Below are 9,921 nucleotides of genomic sequence, written 5' to 3' on the forward strand. Positions count from 1 at the left end.
GCAAGTGCTGGTCCTCTGTCCTCTCAACACTGGGGCCCAATACAAGCCATATCCTCCTAACCCACACCCACCTATGGGAGATTTTCTTCATCCCAGTGAGGATGGCTTGGATGCCAGCTCAGCCACTTACAGGCCCTCAACATTCCCAGGACGCACTTCCAGAAGCTTCTCTGCAGGGTGACAGCAAGTAGAAAAATAGGAACCATAATGGGTCTGACCCCCACAGACACACACACACACACACACACACACACACACACACACACTCTATGGCCATCCACCTGCTCAGGAACTCAGGAACCTAGAAAACCACCTGCATTTTATACAGGACTGACCTGCCCTTGTCAGCCTCCAACAACAGAAGCAGGACTCGGCAACCCTCTAGGGCAGCCACACGGAACTTTCTGTGATGGTGGACATAGTCTATAAGCCACATTGTCCAGTGTGGCAGCCACTAGCCACATATGGCCATTGAGTACTGGAAATACGGCCTGTGCAATGGAGAGTCTGAGCTCTGAATTTTATCTCACTTGAATTAATGTGAATTTCAGCAGCCACACGCGGCTAGTGGCTCCCAGGCTTGCAGAACATCAGAATCAGCCTCGTCCCTGGAATTAACTGGTCTGAGGAGGCCCCGGGCCCAGCTGTTCTTAGAATATTTCTCAGTTGACTCTAAGGTGCCCTGGGAGCTATCTACCTTTTTCATGCATTCTCAAAGCAAAATTCACTTCAAACTGCCTCTCTTGTTATTGGTGGGCATCTCTCTGATTTTAGCTTTTCTTATGCCCAACAGCGAATGATTCTTGGGATCTTGGAAAGTACAGGGCACGGTTTTTGGCACTCATATTGTAACTACTGATTCAAACTACTGATTCGAACTGTTGTAATACTTATGGGTGAAAAAGGGCTCAAATTTCCAGCCTGAATCCAAGCCACTTACAAAATCGGCATATGTACTGTATTCATATGCACACGTATAAATCTTAATCTCGAGAGCAAAATGGCCAGGGTCATGTGATCACCACAGGACCCGGCCCACCCCGGGATGACGCTGGTGGTCACGATGTGGTGTCAGAATGTAGGACGGTGAGCTAAGCAGCAGGCAGGGCAGGCCGAGGGTCAGCAAGATCGTCTTCTGTCTTTGGCGGGGGGTATTACTATCAGTGGGGAGACAGGTGCTATAGTGATGCTCAGGCTAGAACCAGTGGGGGCCGGTGGGGCGTGGGGGCACAACAGCAACAGGAAATGCCTAAAACCTGACTGGTGGTCAGAGACAGAGATGCAGCTTCGGGACAGGAAGGGCTGGAGACAGGGCCACGGGCAGCTGGTCCTGGGACACGTCAGAGCTGGGCTCCAGGCCAAACTTGGCCACAACCCAGACCCGGGCCACGTGGTTCCTGACCTGCTCCTTTTAGGGGTTCTGCCTCCTCTCAGGGGAGTTCTCTGGAATGGGACAGAGGGGGCCATCTTTCGGTGAGAAGGCAGGTGGGGACAGGATGGACAGGGAGGGGGTGTCCACATGACACCAAGTCATAAGGACTCTGCCAGGGGGGTGGTCAGACCTCAGATACCGCAACTCCCCAAAATAAGTTACTTGGATCAAGGGGGCGGGAAGAAGGACATCCCGTGTCAGTGGGTTTGCTCTAGTGTCCCCCTGCCCACTGACTGCCCCACAGGTGAGGAGGCCGGGACCATACAGGAGGACACAGTCTCAGCAGGACTGAATGGCCAGCACCCCAAGTATCCCGAAGTTGAATTTCCTGCCCATGTGCTTTGGTATCCCTCTGGCTGGATGACCCCTATTGCCTTTCAGATGTCCCTGTGCCCACTTGGTCTCTGCTGCCCTCTCACCATGGAGCATCTCACCACCTAGCAAAGGAAAACCCACAACGCTTAGTTGAAACGGGGGAAAAAATTGCAGAAGTGTCATGCAATGTGTAGAATGGCCACCAGGTGTCGCTGTGGCTGCAAACCCATTTTTACATCTACCTTCTCTCCACTGACTCCCCCCCACACAGGACAGGTGTAACCCTACAAAATCACATGCAGTTCAGTCTCCGATGGGCATTTCCCTCTATGACCCTGTTTGGACTTGCCATTAACCTTGGCTCACTGGCAGGGCTGACAAATCCACAGTTGAGAAAACTCAGCGTGACCATGCTCTGTAACACACTCAGGGCAGCCTGGGGACATTGAGGGGACTGGACTGAGTCACAGAGTCACGGAGTGACATTGCAGACTGGAAGCAGCCCCCACCACTCCTTGCTAGGAGAGATGGAGGGGGGTTTCAGGGTTTCCCCCACCTTCCCCCCAGTGTCTACAAAATGTCACAAATCGGGGAAAAGCAGGAAAGCATAAGGAAGCAGAGAGAAAAAGCGACCACACGCCCTGGCGAGACCTGTTGACATCTGGGCACTTCTCTGAGCCTCTATAATCCCTTCGTGAAACCCACCTCAATACCCATGTTATGGGGAGATTTGTGGTTCTCCATAAAAAGATGTGTTGAAATCCTAACCCTTAATATGCTTAGTAACCCCTAGTCCTAGGACCTTAGAAATGTGTCCTTATTTGAAAATAGGGTCACTGCAGATGTAACTGGTTAACATGAGGTCACCCTCGGGGAGGTTGGACCCCGAATTCAACGTGATTGTTGTCCTTCTAAGAGTAGAGCCGTGTGAAGACAGACACACAGAGACCATGCCATGTAATGGCCAAAACAGAGACCAGAATGCCACGGCTGCAGACCACAGAGCTCAGGGGTTGCAGGGAACTTCCAGGAGCTTGGAGGAGGCGAGGAAGGAAGAGCTGTCCCCTACAACACGGCCCCCGAACCGTGAGACAATCCACTTCTGTTGTTTGAAGCCCCCCAGTTTGTGGGGATTTATGAGAGCAGTCCAAGACCATGAATACACCTCATTTGAGTGCACATCTGTTTCCAGCCTGGGTCCTAATCGTGGACCCAATTCTAGTCAATGCCCGCAGGAAATCTGTGAGGCTCCTCTGGGGAAAGTCAAGAACCAGAGGAAATGAGGCCAGTCTCTCAAGGGGACACAAGCATCTTGCAGGTGTGCTTACGGAGCCCAAAGAACGACTACTTCTGTATGTCATCAAAAATGAAATAGTGTCTAATCAGAGGCCCCCCCCTCCTTGTTTCCTCCTTGTTTTTGAGAGCAAGAGAGACAGAGCACGAGCAGGGGAGGAACAGAGAGAGAGGAAGACACAGAATCTGAAGCCAAATCCAGGCTCCAAGCTGTCAGCACAGAGCCCAATGCGGGGCTTGAACCCACGAACCATGAGATCATGACCTGAGCCAAAGTCAGACGCTGAACCGATGGAGCCACCCAGACACCCAGCAGCTCATTATTTGTTAAAGGGGAAAAAATGTCTGCAAAATTCATCTGTGCCTCCATCAAGCTATGGATAAAGTAAGCCAGCAATGGACAGCAAAATGTCTTGAGCCCTATCAGATTTCTGTCCTTACCTGATGCCGCTCTTGGGACCTGGACCAAGATAATAAATTCTCCTCTTAAAAGCTTTCGATATATCCTTCCTTTCTTTCTTGGTTCAGTATCAGAATGGTTGACCCTCAATTCCATTCTCCTAGTCTCCATATACACCTGTCATAGTCGTCTCTCTGCTGAATCACATTTTATCTGTCAGTGAGTGACTGTGGCCAAGACAAATAATCATGCCCTTTTCATAGCTATGAATGGGTTGGCTTGGACAAGACGTATTCCAAATCCCCTTCTAATGTTATGGTCCTTTAGATCTGTGATATCTTAGCTCCCAGCATCTGTTTGACAAGCTTCCTTCACCCACCCACCCACCCAAATCTCCTCACTGGTCAGAAATATCTGCTACCCTCTTGGCTCCTACAAGGGTCCTCAAGCTGAATCTGACCAAGTTCTGGGTCAGAACAAGATTCTGTTTCCTCTCTTCTTTTGGGCTACCTGAGAATGATCAGGAAAGTGGGGCCATTAGAATATTTCCTTCTTTTGATCAGTCATGAGTAATTCGGAATGTGAAGCCACCTTCCCAAATCTAAAGAATTACTTAAACCTGAGGTTTCTTGGTTAGAAGAACTCTGACCCAGATCCCCCCGCCTCCCCCGATTCTGTAAACCCTGGAGGAGAGGGGAGGGCCTCAGACCCATTCTGTTCCCATGCCCTGGCTTGGTAATGCCTAGCTGTCAGGATGTGAATGAACTATGGCTGCTCCTAGGATTCCGCCCAACATGCAGGGAGAGGGCTCAGGACCACCTCATCTCATGTAGATTCAACAAGGACGTGCTCTTTTCTGACACTGATGTATTTCCAGGGTTGACATAATGAATTACCTGGTGTATGCATAAAGGCCCTCCTCCCCCTTTCTCTGGCCACAACGTAAATCATTTGAAAATACCAGGCCACCTAAGTGTTCTCCTCCAAATGCTTTAAAAGAAAGCTATTGAAGAATTTGACCTGGCTGAAAATTTGAATTGGTCTCTAGTGACTAAACGGGGGCTATTTCTTTCAGCTCAGCCACAAAGCCGCAGCCTGCCCGTTTGGTTCAAATGGCACATTTACTACTCCCGGGCAAGCAACGCGTACACACACACACACACACACACACACACAGGGCACTTCATGTTCTCTGAGGTTGAGCAAGAAAACTGCCCAGCTTCTGTCCCCCGCTAGGATCATGGCATGCTGGACTCAGGATCCAAGAGCCCCTTAGGTAGTTCAGCACTTAGACCTGAGATAGAAAGGCTATATTGGGAGGGAGTTTTCCAAGAGAAGAAATTGAACCTCTCCCAGTAAAACTACGATGGTAGTTCTCCAAGTGTGCTCGTCATAACAGCAGCAGCATCTGGGACTTTGTTAGAAGTATGAAATCTCAGGCCACACCCCACATCTGCTGAATGGGAATCCGGGGTGTAGGGCCCAGTGATCTGTGTTGCAACAGGTCCCCCAGGTGACGCTCGCTGAAGTCGGAGAACCACTGACCTATGGTGGCCTCTCCTCTCCCGACTCATGCTCTGTGCTGACAAACGTTCCCACCGGAAAAGAGAGGGAAGCAAAGTCACCTTGGAAGCCCTCAGATCTCACTGCTTCCGAGGGCTTACAGCAGAAAATTATATATGGATCACAGCTATATACAAACCTACCGATGACAGATCAGAAGCAAATTTATGGTGCTGTTTATAGGTGATTTTATGTTTATTGAGAATAAGCTCCTTTAAAAAAAAAGTTGTTCACAGACATTAAAAAATATATGCTATTTATCCACTTCGATATAAGACTTTTGGGGGGCACCTGGGGGGTACCTCAGGCTTCCCCACCCCTCTTCTCTGGCAACCGCCAGTTTATTCCCTGTATTTATGTGTCTGCTTCTGCTTTTTGTTTGTTCATTTGTTTTGTTTTTTAGATTCCACATATAAGTGAAATCATATGATATTTGCCTTTGTCTGACTTATTTCACTTAGCATCACACCCTCAGGCTCCATCCATGTTGTTGCAAATGGCAAGATCTCATTCTTTTTTATGGCCGAGAAATATTCCATTGTGCATCTATACCACATTATCTTTATCCATTCACCTATCGATGGACACTTGGATTCCTTCCATATCTTGGCTGTTGTAAATAATGCTGCAATAAATATAGGGGTGGGTGCGTATATCTTTTTGAATTAGTGTTCTCATTTTCTTTGGTAAGTACCTAGTAGTGGGATTATTGAATCGTATGGTAGTCCTATTTTTAATTTTTTGAGGAACCTCCATACTGGTTTCCACAGAGGCTACGCCAATTTGCGTTCCCACCAATAGTACACGAGGGTTTCTTTTTCTCCACATCCTTGCCAGCACTTGGTGTTTCTTGTGTTTTGGATTTTAGCCATTCTGACAGGTGTAAAGTCATACTTCATTATGCTTTTGATTTGCGTTTTCCTAACGATGAGCGATGTTGAGCATCTGTTCATGTGTCTACTGGCCATCTGGATGTCTTCCTTGGGAAAAAAAATCCCTAGAAGTTTGTACTTTTGTTTTATTTTGCTGCAAGACATTCCATGAAATGAGTGTTCAAGTCTATTCACTGCAGGGATATTTTCTATTGATCTGCACTTGCATTTACGCAACTTGTCGTCTGCCAAATCCGTTATGCTGTTAAATACACCTACTGAGGGGCACCTGGATGGCTCAGTTGGTTGAGCATCTGACTTCGGCTCAGCTCATGATCTCGCAGTCTGTGGGTTCGAGCCCCGTGTCGGGCTCTGTGCTGACAGCTCAGAGCCTGGAGCCTGCTTCGGATTCTGTGTCTCCCTCTCTCTCTGCCCCTCCCCTGCTCAGGCTCTGTCTCTGTCTCTCTCTCTCTCTCAAAAATAAATAAACATTAAAAAAATGCACCTACTGAGCTCTTAGCTTCTGATACTGTAGTTTTGTTTCATTTTTAGAATTCCCCCTTGACTGTTTTTTCAAAAAGATTCTAATTTTCCGGTACAATTCTCCACTCTCTTTTCTTGATTTAATTAGAATCATTTTCAAGCCCTCACTTGCTTATCCTAATAACCTAGTGGAAACTACATTTCATATGCTCTCCATTACATGGGTTTCATCGTGGCTTCCAGCTCAAAGCAAATACAATTCTAACCTGAACTGCTGACTGACTCTGCCAAGAAAATTTCCAACAGATTCCTTCTGGTTCTTTCAAAAACCATCTATGGGCTCCTTCAGAGGTGAAATGACCCACCAAGTTTTTTTAAATTAACCAGTCCTTGGCAGGTCAATGTGCTGGCTGTATTATGTTTGAGAACATCCTGACTGAGGTCATTCCCGGGCTCCCACAAGGCAGTTGCAGAATAAAATGGCTACAGATTTGCAACAGCGGGTCAGAACATCAAAGTATTTCATTGTGCCCGTGACCACCCTCCTCTGTCCAGTCCAACTCTTTCCCCAGGATTTTAGGACTTCAGATCCTCTGCCCTATCAGCAAATGCCTCCAGTAAGAACACTCCTTACCTGGTCCAAATCTTTCATTTAGCTTTGGGTATGATTCATTTATCTCGGTTTTCTAAAATAGAAAAAGATAATAGATAATAAGATAGAAATTTTCCTCAAGTACAGCTTTTATTATATTGCTTCCTTGATCCAAAGAATTCAATGGCTTCTCCTTGCCCATCTTGGCACCCACAGACCTCTGTTGCAGATTTGCACTTAATTAACACCTTAGGCAGACCTACTGCTCTAGTGAAGCTAGTCTGTTCCGGAAACATCCCAAATGTCGCACGATGGCTTACACTGTGACAATACGCCCCCTACACCCCATCAGGAGGTCTTGCTCTGCACATCCCCTGCAAACCTCCTGTCTGAAGGTCACAGTGTCTCATTCACCTCTGAAATCCCAGCAAGTAACACAATGACTCGTACACAGTAGGAACGCTAAATATGAAATCTCCACCATTATTTTGGGATGTATCAATACCAACGTCATCTTCTTCTTACCTGAAAATGACTCTAAGATCTCAAACTCTGAATTCTGCCCTCCTCGCCCCGATCGCTAGGTCATCCGCGGATCACATCTTACAGGGAGGTTATGTTCTAAAGCCAGTCCAAACTCCAAACATTAAGAATTGTCAAATTTATTATGAACACGTGAAACTACCATAAACCTTGTGTTCAAATAAAAGAGAACTGTCAAATTTTCCCTCAGAAAATCCTGCAAGTAACTCACACACACACAAAAGAATGTTGATCATTTTAAGCGTACTATGATTTTTTTCCAGGAAGTTCGACACACCACAAGCAGCCATCTTGTCCTGACATTGGACGACGTGGCTGTTTTTCAGCTGAGAAAGCCATGCTGCATGAAAAATACATTTTCATTCACTTTTCACATGTTGGTTTTGTCTTTGTCCCTTGGGATGCACAGTTGGTCTCCAATCAATGACATGTTCAAGTGATGAACTCCACTATTGTTCCATACTTCCCACCTCTCCCATTCCCCCTATACTCCTCAAACCCGCTCTTCAGCGACATGGGGATCTTGAACCTCTGCTTTACTGGCTCCACCTCTGCTTTCCTTGTCTTTCTTTGAAACCTTCCCAAAGGTTCTATCATGTCCCTCCTGCTACATCCATGTTATCAATCTTCAAACCTGCATTTTCATGGATTTTCTTCAACAGCGTAATTTCTTCCTTCTTAGAACTTTCACAGCCCATCTGAGGGCTTCTGCTATGGCATGTGGACAATTTTATTTTGCTCAAGCTGCAAATCACAGACTAACCTGCAAGTGCCTTGTGGGCAGGAGATATAGCCCATCCATGTTCAGTACCCCTCCTGGAACCTGGCATGGTGCCATGAACACACCAAGTATTCTATGGTGTTTGTGGAATGAATGTGAATTGATGACATATTAGGAAGTGTATATATTGTGTATTCAGGATTTGGCTCCTGGAAATATAATAAAGGTGCAGAGAGACCAACTGGCAGCTGAGTATTCTGTGCGGAAGGGGTTAAAGCCTTCAGAGTGGAAATGGAGAGAATGACAGACACAAAGGGATGGACATATTTGAGGTTGGAAACAGGGCACAAAAGAAGTCTCCAAGGCTGACAACCCAGATGCCCAAGAGATTGATTTTACCACTTACAGAGTAGGGGTTATTTTTCCAGGGGGAAGGGAAGACTTAAGAGCTAGCCACGTTGAGCCTGAGATGCTGATAGGACAGCCACGTGAAAATGTCCAGCACGAAGTCAGAAATAAGAATGCGTCGCTCAGGCAAGGGACCTAGATCTGACAGTGGAAATGGGAATCCTGTGTTGAAAGTGAAATGGAGAACACCCTCCAAGAGGCAGCGTCGATCGCAATGCAAGTGGACAAGGGCTTACCGTCGCGACATCCTGGGGACACACACACATAACTAGGTAGCTTTTTAAATGTCTTGTTCATCTACAATTGTAGCCACCGGCCACGTGGAGCTTTTAAAATTAAATAAACTTAAGAATTCAGTTCCGAAGTCCTACCAGTCACATTTCAAGGACTCAGGAGCCACATGTGGCTACTGGGTATCATACTGGACAGCACAGATCTATAAAATTTCTGTCCCTGCAGAAAGTTCTGACGGATAGTTCTCGTCTAGACTGAAGGAAAAAAGAATGAGAATTGCAATAAGAGTCGTGGCACCACCCCGGGAAAGCACTAGGGTTGATTTGCCAAGCGAATATGCTAAATTTTAGTGCCTTTGCTATTTGCAGCAACAAGTTACTTTAAAAAAAAACAAACAACTTTTTTATTATGTAAGTAACAGATGGCTCCATATAAAAAAATATTTTAAAAATTGGAAAGCATACGGGGCGTCTGGGTGGCTCCGTCAGTTAAGCATCCAACTCTTGATCTCGGCTCAGGTCATGATCTCACAGTCGTGAGGTCGAGCCCTGCGTGGGGCTCTGCACTGAGAGCACAGAGACTGCTTGGGATTCTCTCTCTCTGCCCCTCCCCAACTCTTTCTCTCTCAAAATAAATAAATAAACTTACAAAAAATGGAAAGCATAAATAATAGGGGTTCCCCGGGTGGCTCAGTCAGTTAAGTGTCCGACTTCCGCTCAGGTCATGATCTCAGAGTCCACAGTCTGGGATTCAAGCCCCGTGTTGGGCTCTGTGCTGACAGCTCAGAGCCTAGAGCCTGCTTTGGATTCTGTGGCTCTCTCTCTCTGCCTCTTCCCTACGTGCTCTCTGTCTCTCCCTCTCAAAAATAAATAAACATTTTTTAAAATTTTTAAAAAGAAAGCATAAAAAATAAAAATCCCCCCCAAACCTATCCAGATCTAGCCATTGATAACATTTTTTAGTAAATCTGTCCAGTCTGGTCTTTAAAATATTTACATTTTAATAATAATTGAAATCATATTATACATATAATTTTGTCAACTGTCTTATTCGCCTGAAAGTATA

The sequence above is a fragment of the Lynx rufus genome, unplaced genomic scaffold (assembly GCF_022079265.1).
Source record: "Lynx rufus isolate CCGP_SWC_20201006 ecotype Redwood Valley unplaced genomic scaffold, mLynRuf1.p SCAF_28, whole genome shotgun sequence".
NCBI classification, from domain to species: domain Eukaryota; kingdom Metazoa; phylum Chordata; class Mammalia; order Carnivora; family Felidae; genus Lynx; species Lynx rufus.